Genomic DNA, 14,936 nt, shown 5'->3' with positions numbered 1-14,936 from the left:
TTTGTTAAATATAACATAAGTTTCCTAATAACGAAGAATTTACCTGGGTGTAAACATGAGGCCAGCTGTCACTTACATGCCTGAGTCACACAACACTGAGTTCTGTTTTAGTACATTTTGTAACTTACATATAACCATAGAAGGCACTTCTGGAGAAAGGAAGACAGAAGTTGATCTTTTACATTTGTACAGCATCTAAAGCAACAGGACCTTAGGTTTGTGATTCCATGGTTTGCAATAGATAATGAAATACAAATGCTCTCTACAACTACCTGAAAGGAGGTTGTAGAGAGGAGGGTGCTGGCCTCTTCTCCCAAGTGACAGGGGACAGGACAAGAGGGAATGGCCTCAAGCTCCGCCAGGGTAAGTTTAGGCTGGGCATTAGGAAAAAATTCTTCACAGAAAGGGTCATTGGGCACTGGAACAGGCTGCCCAGGGAGGTGGTTGAGTCACCTTCCCTGGAGGTGTTTAAGGCACGGGTGGACGAGGTGCTAAGGGGCATGGTTTAGTGTTTGATAGGAATGGTTGGACTTGATGATCCGATGGGTCTCTTCCAACCTGGTTATTCTATGATTCTATGATTCTATGATTCTATGAATGAAATTCCAGTTGCTGCTTATGAATCCTGGGCCTCTTGAAACCACTGGACATTTTGTTACTGACATAAATTACATGATGACTTCTGCATCTCTTCTTACATTTCAACTAAAATGCAATCTTTCTGCTGAGTTTGAAAAGTAGTGGGAAAGGAACTCAATGAACTGAGAGTTGGGAGTTCTCTTTATCTGCTTCTTCGTCTTTATTAAACTCAGTTACGTGGAACCTTTAAAACTCAGTTACGTGGAACCTTTAAAACTCAGTTTGGTATTAACAAGGATGAAAACATAACAAAATTATGATCTAAACAATTAATTTGATACAAATTATCAATTGAGTTTTACAGCTGTCTAGCTATTGTCAAAGTGCACACATTTATGCATTTTCAAATGCTTCAAAGTACAGGCTTGTTTCTGCAGACACCTGGCTTTCTCTATGGGCTTCCAGAAACACTTCCTCTCCCTCACTAAAGAGCTTAGCAGCTCAGATGGAAAGGAAGAAGATAACTTTCAGAAGATTCTTTCCCTTCAGAAGATTCTTTCCCTTCTGCAGGTGTTTGTCTGGGGGAAAGCATCATTTCAAGTGCTTGTACTAAAAGATCCCTCCAAACATAAAAGAACACTCTTTTGTCAAGAGAGGATATTTCTTTGGGTTCAGAATCCCCCTGTAGAGGCATTAGCCATTTCTGTCTCAGTCAGCAGTAAAGGGCCATCTGAATCCAGATGCTTTGGTGAAGAACCTATGCTGGGAAAAGGCAGAGAATCTATGCAACTCATCAGTTTTCCAATGCTGTTCCACATATTAGCTCCAAGTAAGAGCACAGATGTGGGTTCAGTGAGTTGCAGAGGGTGAAGTTTATATGAGAAAAACGCATGACCTTACGTGTGCTAATACCATCCATTCTAACAGATTGTAGGAACAATGAAGAATTATTAATGCATAGACAAATGGTAGATGCAGCTGCATGTGGTCTCCAAAGATGCTGCTGGGCTTCCTGGCTTAAGATTTGGTACAGAACTTCAAAATCCTGATGATGTTTTCACTTCTACCTGAAAAGGTTCAAAATTTGTGCTGATTTTTCTTTAAAAAGGAAAATGTGAAATGAAGTAGGTATCACTTAGTTGTATCTAGGAGAAGATCCCAGCAGAATTTAGTAGAAGTGAGGTCATTCAATTGCACAAGAAATTTCATCTTGTCATGTAGCTTCCCAGGTACAGTCATAGGCTGATCATGGCAATAAGGAAAGATGTTACAGCACATTGATATACTAAAAAATGTACAAGAGTAATAATTATGTTTTACCAATAAAAATCAAAGTTTTTAAAACTGTAGCTCTTACTCTCACAGTTTTATTTAAAAGTTCATTACTATTATGAATCCCTTGGAGTTGAGGTTCATGGTACTGGAATTGGGATGGGTCAAGGTTAACAAGTACTCTTATAACCTACTTGCAAAGGGCACCTCTGTTGCAAAATTAATGACCCTTTTTAACCTATAACCTTGCTTGGCATTGCCACCACATATTTCACCTCAATACTTGTCTTAATCTTGCTGTGCTGCAGTTGCTCAAAGATGACATAATTTTCCTCAATTGAGGTTTCTGTTGCTGCTTGTTCATGGGTAAAAATTCAAATTTGTACTCAGCTGTTATGTCCTCAAGACAGGTGAAAACCAAACCACATACATAGACAAGGAGCCTGATCTGCTCTAAAGAAGCACTTTTTGGTATTATTTCTTGTTCTATGTAGATAATTATTTTTATTACAGGCTGTACGAGGTGTGTTCATAGTAGTGATGATGGGACTCCAAGCAGCTATTTAAAAATGTGTTAAACTACAAGACTCGTGAAGAGGACAGGCTGATCCCTTCTGGAGTGAGTGGGGCATGAGGGATAAGCAAACTGCCCTGGTTGGTTGCCAGGCTGCATGCAGAAAGGAGATCAACGCTCTGACACTGTTGGGAAAGGATTCTCATATTTCACTCCTTTCTCATGTTGAATATTCATGGCCCATGGTGAGAAATATTTCACAGTATAAGACACTGCAAACTGGATTGAAATCTACAGCAGAACCCTTGAGTACAAGAAAGCCAGGGGGCATATATATACAATAGCATGGCTTTCATAAGGAAGACTCTCTTCCTTTTTAATGACTAACTGTGGTCACAGGCAGCATCCCAGTTAGTTACTTAAAGATTAAATTGTATTGACTTTAATGCTAGTTCACAGTTTTGTTTGGTCAGAAATATTGTTTGCTGAGTGGCTGCCATGAATCAAACTGGAGCTGAATATGAACTGGGAAATTTAGGACACACTGGCAAAGTAGGTCTTCAAAAATTATCAGAAAATAAAGACCTAACAGTATGGTAGACCGTATTGCCAAGAATCCGAAAAGGCAGTTCCCAGTTTGTTAACATTTTTTTCAAGGAACTGGCAGATCCTGGAAGACCGATCTAAAGCATGAAAGACAGTCCATATTTCCAAAATTGTTTTCCCGCACAAAAGAATTGGAAATATTTTTATGAACGTAATTTTAAAGATCAATCAATACTCCACAAATAATTAAATATTCTATTTGGGGTCCCTAACCTGGAATCAAGGAGTACACAGACTCATGAGATCAGCACTGCTGGAGTTATTAGTCTTACTCAAAGAGCTTGGCTAGGAACAATGAAGAGGACAAGTTTGTTTTTCCAAAGAGCTAATGATGAAATTATAAATAAAAGTCATGTATAAGTATCAGCAGGAAATATTTTTGCTACTGTTATGATGCCTAGATGTCATATAGGCATGGACCTGGGCAACAGGCTTTAGATGGCCCTGTTTGAGCAAGGAGGTTGGGCAAAATGACCTTCACAGGTCCTTTCCAAACTCAACCACTCTATGATTCTAATACTATACATACTAAAAAAGGATTATTTATAAAAGTCAAGTAGTTTTAATGGCTGTGGCAAAGTCACAGTGAAAAAAGCATGAGGAAACAGAAACAAATAAAATGTTGCCTCTACATTTTTCCTTAATCAGTGAGTGTGTTCCTTTCATGTCTCTATAACCTAACTGAAATCAGCTTTTTTCTGATATCCCAGGGTATTCTACATCCAGATTCTTTGTCTAGAAGTTTGTTACTGGCTCAAGGAATCTCCTTTGATATTTAAGTAGGTTAGTCCTTCCTACGGTGTTGGTGCTTCTAAGGAAAAAAGGCAGAATTATTCCATCATTATCCATTTTTCATTTATTAAAAAAAATTAGTATTAGGAGAAAACCCATCTTTAGTCAACAAAAAAGCTTGCATATGTGTCTTCCAGAAGACATGCAACTTCTTCATGTGTCTGTGAATCTAGGATGAAAAAACACTCCAGATCTTCTTATTGGGTTTGGAACTCTGTCCCATTTATGTACTGGTTCTTTGTCTGAGCTGTGATCACCTTCTCTCCAAATTAGTCCTGCTCCTTGACGCAGTTACAAGCTATGGGTATGCTGCTAAATAAAAGGGAGAGGAAGCAACCTAAAGGACTGTGGTGACTACAAGTATGTGACGTGGTTCTGTTCTGTCCCAGTTAGCCCACTAGGAGACAACAGCTGGGCCCAGTCTGGGAGAGAGCAGGCTCTAAGGACCATTCCCAATAATTACTATGGACAAAACTGTGTCAGGTTTGGCTTCGTGCCTCACACAGTCCTCCAAAGTTATCCCAGCAGACTTTGCACCCTCAGGTGACTCCTGAAAGCACACAATACACCCAGGTCGTGTCATGTTATCAAACTACACCCCTGATGGGTTACAACACAGCACTTACATTATTTCAGACACTTTGAACTTAGAAATGTGTCTTAGGAGCCCAGAAAATGTAATGTTCAGGAGAGGTGCAAATCCAAACACTATGTGGTGTGAATATTAATCAGCCGTTCCACTTTGATGCTGCTTTATCTTGCAGTATGTAGTTGGCCCTGCTTTATTTTGCAGTATGCATGCAGCCATATGGTCTTTGACCTCCAGATTTGTGTCTGGTGAGAGTGAGAAATAGTATTTGTGCTGGAGGCAGAGGGAAGGGTCAGTGTTGTTATGTACCAGACAATAGTGTACTCTTATCACCAGAAAACTTAATATATAACAAGTGAGACATTCCTGGGTGAAAATTAAATACCTTTGATATGCATCAGGCAAAATTCGATGATCTAATAGGTCCTTTTGACCCCAACTTTGCTGAGATATAACACGCAGGGAGCTGTCTCTCAGGGGTCACTGGGAAGCAAACTACAACCCATAGAAGAGTGGCCTCAATTGTTTCCTTTAGCAACAGTTTTAGCGTGACACATTATCATGGGTAATAAATGACAGGGGGAGCCTTTTCTTGCCTAAGAAAAGAAACAGTTCAGTTTATGGGGAAAATACTAAGTCAGCAATGTGTTAAATAAGGTAACAGCAATATAACATCAAGTACACTCTCCTGTAAAATCTACTGGCCTATAGGAATGATTATAACGTAGGCGTTATCTTAGGTGTTACAGGATGGTACAGATTGCAAAATAGATGTGGAAACTGTGATCATGTTGAACAGCAAACAGGAACTTTTTCCACTTACAGCACAAAAAGAAAAAAACTGTCTTCTATAGTTAAATAAATCTGACTAAATAATCAGGATCTCATCTACTGCACTTCGTGAACGGCCACTTTTCTTGTGCAGGACACAGTTTTTTCAAAGCTTTGTACTGGCAGAGTGCCAATCCTGCCATGCTCGAGGCAAGCGTATGTGTCTCAGCAGAGGAATACACTGGTGTTGAGTGACTCTAGGCTTCTCTTCTACCAAAACAACTTGAACTAAGACCACTAGTGCTGCAAATGGGAAATGGGCGCACTGTCAGCGCATCTCTAAAGGACAATCTCTCCCAGATACTTGTAATGTGGTGGCTGATGACCATCTGGACTCTCTTTCCATTGAAAGGGCAAGTACTAATAACAAATGAGACAGATAATAGAACAAAATGAGGAGTCAAATGGATAAATAAATAGTACAAACCAATTCTATGTACTTTCAGTAACACGTACTGCTGGTCATGAAAATACGTCACCTAGGTATTTGACATGTCATGCATTAGCCAATAACGGACAATCCCATGTAAAATACAGGAAGAAGATTTTTGATATAGATTTCACATTTTTAGAAGTTGTGTTACATTACACATACCAGTAAGTGCATTGCTGTTATTACGTAGCTTGCGCAGGTCGTGGTGAAGAAGAATTTTACAGCTGAAGAATTTTGAACTGTTGACTTCCACCTAGAACAGCAGCAAAAATACAAGTTGTATCTTAAAAGGCTATTTCTGTAAGATCCTAGTTTCTACAGATAAATCAAACCACTGTGTGTTGAAGTAAGACAATTATGATTTATATATTAATCCCTCTTACAAGTATAGCATTTTTATGCTGCCATGATAATCTATTAATCTAAAGTGTAATGATTTAATGTGAACTTCACAACTTAATGCCAGAACAGACATACTCATATTTAAAAAGATTGTCTATTATATTTATCAGAATCTGGCACCATTTAGAAAACCACTCCTAGGAGATGTTATCTTTGACACAGCTTCCTATTATCCAAACTTGCTTTTCTTTTTCTTAAAAATATCCAAAACCTTATAAATACTTGGGAGAACTTAATATTTCAGCTAGTGATTTGCACACTCTATTCTAAAACTCAGTATTGCAGTATCATTGCTTAATGTATAATGCAGTTGGGCCACAGGTTAATATTTATATTAGTTTAATGCCAAGATGGTGCAAGCAATTATACGTGGGAAAGGAAACTCACCATTCTGTAAATAATCACTCAAAGCCAGACTTACATTTCTGTATATCATCAGGAAGAAGGAAAAGATATCAAAAAAAGGACTAGCCCATAAATGTGATAACCATAAACTGTCCAGCAGTTCTATGTAGACGTTACATTCCACTAAACTCTCCACAGGTCTGGGAAAAATCAGCAGCAAGAGTACATGGTGTACTTTATTTCAGGCTTTCCTTTCATAAACCTGGTGGTAGTTCCTTACCTTTGGAATAGAAATGGGGTGATCTGTGCTTCTGTTTTCTTATGGAAGAAAGTTCAGGTCATTCATCCTACTCCAAGGGAACAGGAAGAGATGCTATGAACTAAGGAGTTTAAATTAATTATCTTCTATCTCAAGACAGCAATTCCTAAGTTCTAGCATGACCTCATGATGACAGCCTAGGACACTTTGGGAACAAAATCAGTCATGTGGGAGCTAGCTAGTGCTGGTTTGTGAGATCTTGTTTCTCTTGGTGGAGCAAGTAGAAAGGGAGAGCAGACACATCCATACAGCCATACATCTGGCCTGAATAAGGGATAAAACATGTGTTTAGAAGGAATACTTTAGAAGCAGAGGCCTGATGTTTTGGTCTGGAAGGCTGATCTTATGGAGTTCCTCTTCAAAGATACACTAAACAAAAGATGTGATCTGGCTAGGGCCCAGTAAAAATTAGCAGAGTCTTATAACTGTCAGCATTGGAAACCTCATCAAATAAATTCCAAGGACTTCTTGGGGAAGACAGAGCAGTCTGTCTTGCTGAACTGGAGGCTTTCTGCTACTTACCACTAAAAGCTTCTTTCTTTCAGCTATTAGTCCATATGGGTTCATCATGACATATATTCTCTGCAGATGGGTCACTGCTGAGAAGACACGGTTAAAACTCTTGAACTTGTTAACAGCTGAAATAGTGAGAATTGACACCTGTTGGTGATACAGGTGTTCTTTTGAGCTCCTAATGATTTTTTCTGCAAAACCAGAAGTGTCAGGTAAGATACACAACATTCAGATCATACAAAACATGCACTCCAACCCCAGATGCTGTGGCAGGAACCTGACTCAAAAATGCAACTGCCTGTGCTTCTTCCTTAGAATGCAAACTGCTGCCACATGGAAAGAGCATGATTATAACTCTAGATTATAACACAAATTCAAACTACAGACTTTCAGATAAAGAAACTTTCATCTTCTAGAAAAGGTGGATAAAAAAAGATTTGTAAACAAATCCAGCCAACTCTACATATTCTCCTTCGGATACAGGGGAAGACTGTCTCCTCCTGTCCCTGGGTGAACAACAAACAGCACCCATTGCTCTCCCTGTGGGGCCTTCCAGCCCATGTACTCATCTCGCCCTCTCCCAGTGTCTTCACTGAGTGCACCTGTTCATGGTGAGGGCAGGCACAGCCCCCCCTCCTGCCAAACTGTTCTCCAGGGACTGAGGTGCCATGGGCCAGGCAGGGCCAGGCAGCAACCTTCCTCCTTGGAGGTCAACCAGCTGCTGTGACACAGATCCCTGCTCATGCTAGACATGCAAATCAAGCAGCTATACCATCTTGACCATAACAGCCCAACTCAGCTAGGTTTCATTGTATCCCGTGTGGGCCTCTGGCTCAATTTCCTTTTTGGTATCCTGTCAGCAGGTACAGAGGAGTCCCCCTGTACAGGAGTGAACAGTGATGAGCAAACAGAAGATTTCCCAGAGCTGTAAGACTTTGTGAGAAGGGTCCTTGAAAAAAAGATTAGATTCGGAGACTTGGAGGCTACAGTTAAGAGGGATGACCTCCTGCCCAAGATGATCTGTAGGATGGTGTATAGTTGGAGTAGGAGAAACTGTTCTGGGAGGACACTTGGATGGTGGCTGGAATCACTACAGGTAGTCAGCCTTTCTCCACTGCCCTGCTAGAAATGTTGCGTGTGAAAGGATGAACTGACAATATTATCACGGGAGAGTACTGTGTGTGGAAACCTTTCCTCTTCTTTGGTGGCTCTGACTATCTGTGAGCACGTGAACAAGAATGGTTAAATAGTACATGCACTGGGCAACCCTCGACTTTCTCAGTCATCTCCTGTGTAGAAGTACTGTTTTGCTTCAGATTCTTTCAGGCATATCTGCATCACCAAAAAGCCTGGAGGCCGTCATGCTGCTGGGAGACCTTAGTCAGGTTGGCTGTTGTCTTCTAGGTTAGGTCTTATCCCTATGTCCCTTGAGCAATCTGCTCATGGCACATTCCTTTTTGTCCTTGGGTGCCTGCCCACACTGTCACCTTAGGACTGGCTCTGCAGCATAATCAAACCAGTCAGCTGCAGCAGGCTGCCCGTGAAACCCAGTGGCCCTCCTCTGCCTAGGAGTGTAATCTAACCACCTTGAAAAACCTTTCCTTCATATCAATCCTTTGTTGGCTCAGCTGGTCTCTGACTCTTACCCAGCCCAGCTGTGGCGTTCTCCATGTGTTCATGGTTATCAGGGTATGGTCAGCAACCCTCTCTGGTCCTAGCTCTTCTTGCAATTGATTTTGTTGTCTTGTGACACACTACAGATTTTACTTCTTCTTTCACTGATTCCATTAGCCTAGACATTAGTAAATCAAGTTATGCTGACCACAACAACTAAGGAATTGATTTAACTTGTTTTGTTGGTCATATGTGATCTGACCCCCTAATAAATAAAGGCTCATTTGCTCATGTTTTGTTTCATTATCCAAGCCACTGTACAAACCTCCTGTTTGTACAGTGTTTTCAGCTTGGAATTTATCTTAACTGATCAAGCACTTCATTGAGACTGTTCACCCACTGTTCAACCCCTACAGTGACCTCAGGTGGTGAAGCCCCAGTGCATCAATCCTCTTCCAACAGCTTCTTTTTCCTGTCTTACAAACTGAGGACCCATCGTCCTGTCTTTGATTCAAGTTTGATCCGGCATCACTTTCTCTGCTTTTGTAAGGAAAGTTTGTTGCAGACTTGCCCTTAAACATACGCATGTAAATATAGTAAAAACTTATAAATGCATATTTCTGACACTGCCTTACCTTTTAATCTCTTAAGTTCTTTTTGCCTGTTTATGTTCTAGCCCCCTCGTAAGGGCCACTAGGCCCTGGTCCTTTTCTAGGTAGTATGTAACAGAAAAACCCATCTTTGCTGGCATGGAGCTGTGCTGATCTGACATGATGTACTGACTATTAACTCCTTGCTTGTCTTATCCACTAGACACACTGTGCTGTTCTGTGGACTTTGCTCACTGACAGCACTGGATGAATGAAGAGCACCTGAAGAGAGCTGGGTAGCATAGAATCATAGAATCACCAGGTTGGAAAAGACCCACCGGATCATCAAGTCCAACCATTCCTATCATAGCATGTATGGACCTAATTGAGAAGCAAGTGATGTTTGGCCTGGGCTGTGAACCAACCTTGCTACTGTGTGTGCTGCAGGTTGCAATCACGCACGGGAACAGGCAAATCGTTTCCGAAAGAGAAAGAATTCCCAAGTGTTAGTCTGGGTAGGGCAACCAGCTGAAAACGGTGAGAAAAGCCCTAGTGGGAGAAGCAGTTGGCAGTGCTGCTCTGCCACCTGGTGCTGGAGCCCTGTGCTGGCAGGTCACGGCTGCTGCCCTGCCCAGGCGCATCACCCATCCCTGGGTCAAACCTGGCACCCAGTGCCTCTCCTATCAACACTGCAGGCATTGCATCTAGCACTCCATGAAATACACGTACCAGATTATTACTTGTAACAATAAAACTGGTTGTTTGTAGTTTGGGGTTTGGGGTTTTTTTAACTCTTTATTACTTCTGATATCAATAGATACCATTAAAGATCACCTAGTTCCAGCCCTCCTGCCATGGGCAGGGACATTCCACTGGACCAGGCTGCCCAAGGTCCCATCCAGCTTGGCCTTGAACACCTCCAGGGATGGGGCAGCCACAGCTTCCCTTGGCAACCTGGGCCAGTGTCTCACCATTATCATGGTGAAGAAATTCTTCCTAACGTCTAGCCTAAATCTACCCCACTCAGGTTAATACCCATTCCTCCTCATCCCATCACCATAAGCCTTTGTGAACCGTCCATCCCCAGCTTTTTTGTATGCCCGTTTCAGGTACTGGAAGGTTGCTGTAAGATCTCTGTGAAGCTGTCTCTTCTCCAGGCTGAACAACCCCAACTCTCTCAGCCTGTCCTTGTATGGGAGGTGCTCCAGCCCTCGGATCATCTTTGTAGTCCTCCTCTGGACTGTTCCAACAGTTCCATATCCTTCTTAGGTTGAAGATTCCAGAAATGGACACAACACTCCAGATGAGGTCTCACAAGAGAGGAACAGAAGGGCAGAATCACTTCCCTCGACCCACTGGCTATGATTCTTTTGATGCAGCTCAGGACACAGTTGGTCTTCTGGGCTGCGAGTGCACACTGCTGGCTCATGTTGAGCTTCTCATCAACCAGCACCCCCAAGTCCTTCTCTGCAGGGCAGCTCTCAATCACATCATCCCCCATCATGTACTGAAAATGGGGATTGCCCCAACACAGGTGTAGGACCTTGCACTTGGCCTTGTTGAACCCCATGAGGTTCTCACAGGCCCACTTCTCCAGCCTGTCCAGGTCCCTCTGGATGACATTCCATCCTTCCGGTGTGGCAACTACACCACTCAGTTTGGTGTCACCTGCAAACTTGCTGAGGGTGCACTCAATTTCATTGTCGATATCATTGATGAAGATATTAAACAGCACTGGTCCCAGTACAGTCCCCTAAAGGACACCACTTGTCACGGATCTCCATCTGGACCTCGAGCCATTGACCACTACTCTCTGAATACAACATCCAACTAATAGTCATGTTGAGACCTTATCAGAGCAGCAGCAAGCCAGTCCCACCTGCCTTCAGGTCAGTGGACTTATAATGGACCTTCAGAGGCAACGTATGCAGCAAGGCACTAAGCTGCTGTATAGGCCATGCAGAGGTTGCAGGTTGCATGTAGGCAACAGGGTACAGGAAACAAAGGTTTAATATGCCAACCTCAAAATCTTTGTCATTTCTGGCCTGTCTTCAGAGCACGTGAATCACAGCATAAACACCTGGTAGTATTTATTTGGCCTAAATATTCATCCCTGTCTACCCAGAAGAGAATCCCCCCCCCCTTCCCATTTTAAAGCTTGCAAGCTTTGCAGAGTAAAGCAAATCAACAGGCAAACACTGAGAGCTGGCTGACACATTAAACAACTCTTAGGTGGTCAGATCCTCTGACAATCCCACTTGAATAACGTCAGTAAGCCATGGTTTCAAGGGTTGCTAAATCCAGATGACTCACTTGTTCCGGTGGAATAGACTTGCTGGCAATCATGCAGACCAAGCAATTGGGAATGACAAGCATTTCTAGGTATCCAAGAAGAAATCTCTTTTGGTATCAAAAATAAACTGCACTTCAAACTTTTATCTTTCTCTAGGGGAAATCAGAACTGAGTGTTCTAACTCACAGACATGTAAAGGCTGACTGTCCACAGTGCAGGCTGTTTGGCCTGAATCAATAGTAATAACCCCACTGCAGGTGCTCACAGTTACATAGTCTGTGTATTTAGCTGCCAACTAACCTACAGAATGGGAAAAGAAAACAGCTAAGCCTGGCTTGTATTTTGCATCTCTCTCTCTCTCAGGTTGGTTTCTAGAGACCTAGTGTGAACCACCAACTGCAGAACTTACATACCTACAGCCAACTACCACTCTCCTCTCACCAGGACGTAGATGTTATCACAGCTACATGATTGAATATTTCAGAAATAAAGACCATCAGTTCAGAATGTGTTTGAAAGTGAGGCATATTCTTTAAACTCCACGTACTTCCTGCAAGTCACAGGAAACACACAAAATACACAGTTTCTTCTACTGTCTTTGCTTTATTAGAGAAATAGGAGAATTGACTCAGATATTTACAACAGTGCACACTGTGGTATTATCTCTTGAATTCTTCAAGGAGAAATCGAGGCCAGTTGTTAAGTGGTGGAAACAATCTGGCATGAGATGACAGAAAAACTCAACGCTTTTTGGCCTTTTTTCATGGACAGGCTTGGTCCTAGACCTCTGTATGTGTGTGTGCTCTGAAAAGAGGTGGCCATCAGGAGGTAGCAACAGTAGGGACTGCCTAAAAACTGGATGCATTTAAGCCCACAGGGCTGTGATGGGACCCACCCAGTGTTGTTGAAATAGGTAGCCAATGTGATTAAAAAATAGTTACATATCATCCACGAAAATATTCATGTTTGTCATGGGAAGGCTCTGATGACTAGAAAAAAAGCTGATGGAGCCCAGTCACTGCTGCAACTTTGAATAAAAGAAAGATGCAGGGAACAGGGAATAGTTCACTTCCAGTGCAGTCAGTGGAAGGATGAAGGAGCACTTCCCATTGGAATTCAATCCTAAATACTTGCAGGACAAAAGAAGAGCCGACAAAACTTGTCACAAGCAAATCACACTTGGCTATTTGATACTGATGTCCTTTACCAGTGATTGATAGCAATGCAGATGAGAGGGAGGATGTAATGCAGCACAATCCGACTTCAGAAACCTCCTCTGACAGCAGTCTCCCTTTGAAGATGAGGTATGTGGGCTGGAGGAATGGACCACGGGGATGAAAGTACAGCAATCAACATCCAGTCAACAACTTAATGCTGGACTGTGGCCAGAGAAAGCATTCCTGGGTGACAATACAGAACTCAGTGTTCAACTTGCTCCTGCTAGTGACAGAAAAGGCAAACCAGGGCCAGCTGCCCCACAATACACCTTGGAGGTCTCAGGATGGACATTAGGAAAAACTTGATCGGAACAGATTACTCCAACAGGCTAATCTCCATCCTTTTTAAGTTTTCTAAGACTTGGCTAGGAAACAAAACAGAGCTGAACTGGTCTGGCATTGCTTATTGCCCACTTCATGCACGAGTTGAGACTAGATGGAGGTATAAAGGGGATCTTCAGAGTTCCTTCCATCAACATGTCCATGAATTGGAGGAACTGATTTCAATCCTGCAATAAAAACATTTATATTTCAAAGGACCTGCCTTTAGTATGCAAAAGACATGCAGTTACTCATCGCAGTATGTAACTTCCTCAAGAGGGACAGCCTGTGATTGCCTCTCTCTGGTGGTTGGGGATAGGACACAAAGAAACAGAATGAAGCAGCATCATGGGAAGTTCAGGCTGGGCATTAGGAAAAAGTTCTTCACCAAGATGGTGGTTGGTCACTGGAACAGGCTCCCCAGGGAAGTGGTCACAGCACCAAGCCTGTCAAAGTTCGAGCATCTGGATGATACTTAAGTCATATGGTTTAGTTCTAGGTAGTTCTCTGAGAAGCAGGGAGTTAGATTTGATCCTTGTAAATCCCTTTAAACTTGAGATATTCCATGATTCTACCACTGGTAAGCTTCATTCACAAGCATATCCAGGGAGCTCTGCACTCATAGCACTAGCATCTGCTCTGTATATGAGAACTCATGGCTCGTTCTCAGCCCAGCCAGTTAACTGCATCATTCTGCTCTGAGTCACAAGGAAGGAATCTTTTTCTCCTCAGTCTACTTTCATGAGATAGCTATGGGCAAGTTTATCATAGAGAAAAAGTTTATCAGCCAATCCTTCCTTGTCCCACAATCATGAAGCAGAATCTGCAGTGACATACTAACACATGCTGCAGGAGAAATTCTTTGATCCTCTGCTTAGAAATACAGCTTCAAAAAATTCAGTTCTAGTTTGAAGGATGCCACAGCTTTGACATTTTGTTTCAGGAAATTACTTACATAAGATTTTTAGGCACTTACCTTCACTCTGAGAGGCTCCAATGGTTAAAAGCAAAAGCATTCAGCAGAGGAGGAGCTGTTGTGGGTCTACCCCTAATTCTATCACATCAAACTTCCTACAAAATAAACTTCCATCTCCAAAAGGATGTGTGGTGTCCTTTACTTTTCCATTTACCCATTTCCAATTAAAGATTTCATTTAAGATTTGCTGATGATATTCCACAGAACAGCTGCTGCTAGTTTCTGGCTGACAGCATAGACCAGCTTCCTGGAAGGCCAATGTTCTGTACAAGTGTGGCAGAAATGGAACAGGCAACTAGGATTGAATCACACTGTTAAAAGGGGGGTGGGGCAGGGAAGAAGAGCTCCCAGAATACAACCTTGTGAGGAACTACTGGTCATGTTAGCTCTCCAAATGTATCCCTGCCCTAATTAAGCCGCATTTTCACTGTAAAGCAGGCAAACTGCCAGTCATAGTGAAGTGAATCCTGCTTTCCAGTCACCGCCAGCTAAGGCTCAAAAACATGCTCATGCTTTAAACAGACCTTTAAGAGTAACGGGTCTTGACGAGCTGTGGTTGGACAGGGCTTGAAGTAGCATTAGAGTTTCCACTACTCTTAATATAGCAATACCTAAAGGTTTGGTGGGGTTTTTGTTTAGCTTTTTAAATTCACGTTCCCAGTTACAGTCTGATTTCATATTCATGTCAAGTATACCATATTATTTACTTTTGAAGTCATACAATCTGTAC

This window comes from Phaenicophaeus curvirostris, chromosome 4 (assembly GCF_032191515.1).
Source record: "Phaenicophaeus curvirostris isolate KB17595 chromosome 4, BPBGC_Pcur_1.0, whole genome shotgun sequence".
Classification (NCBI taxonomy): Eukaryota; Metazoa; Chordata; class Aves; order Cuculiformes; family Cuculidae; genus Phaenicophaeus; species Phaenicophaeus curvirostris.
The sequence above is the reverse complement of the archived record's forward strand: the minus strand, read 5'-3'. Positions refer to the sequence as shown.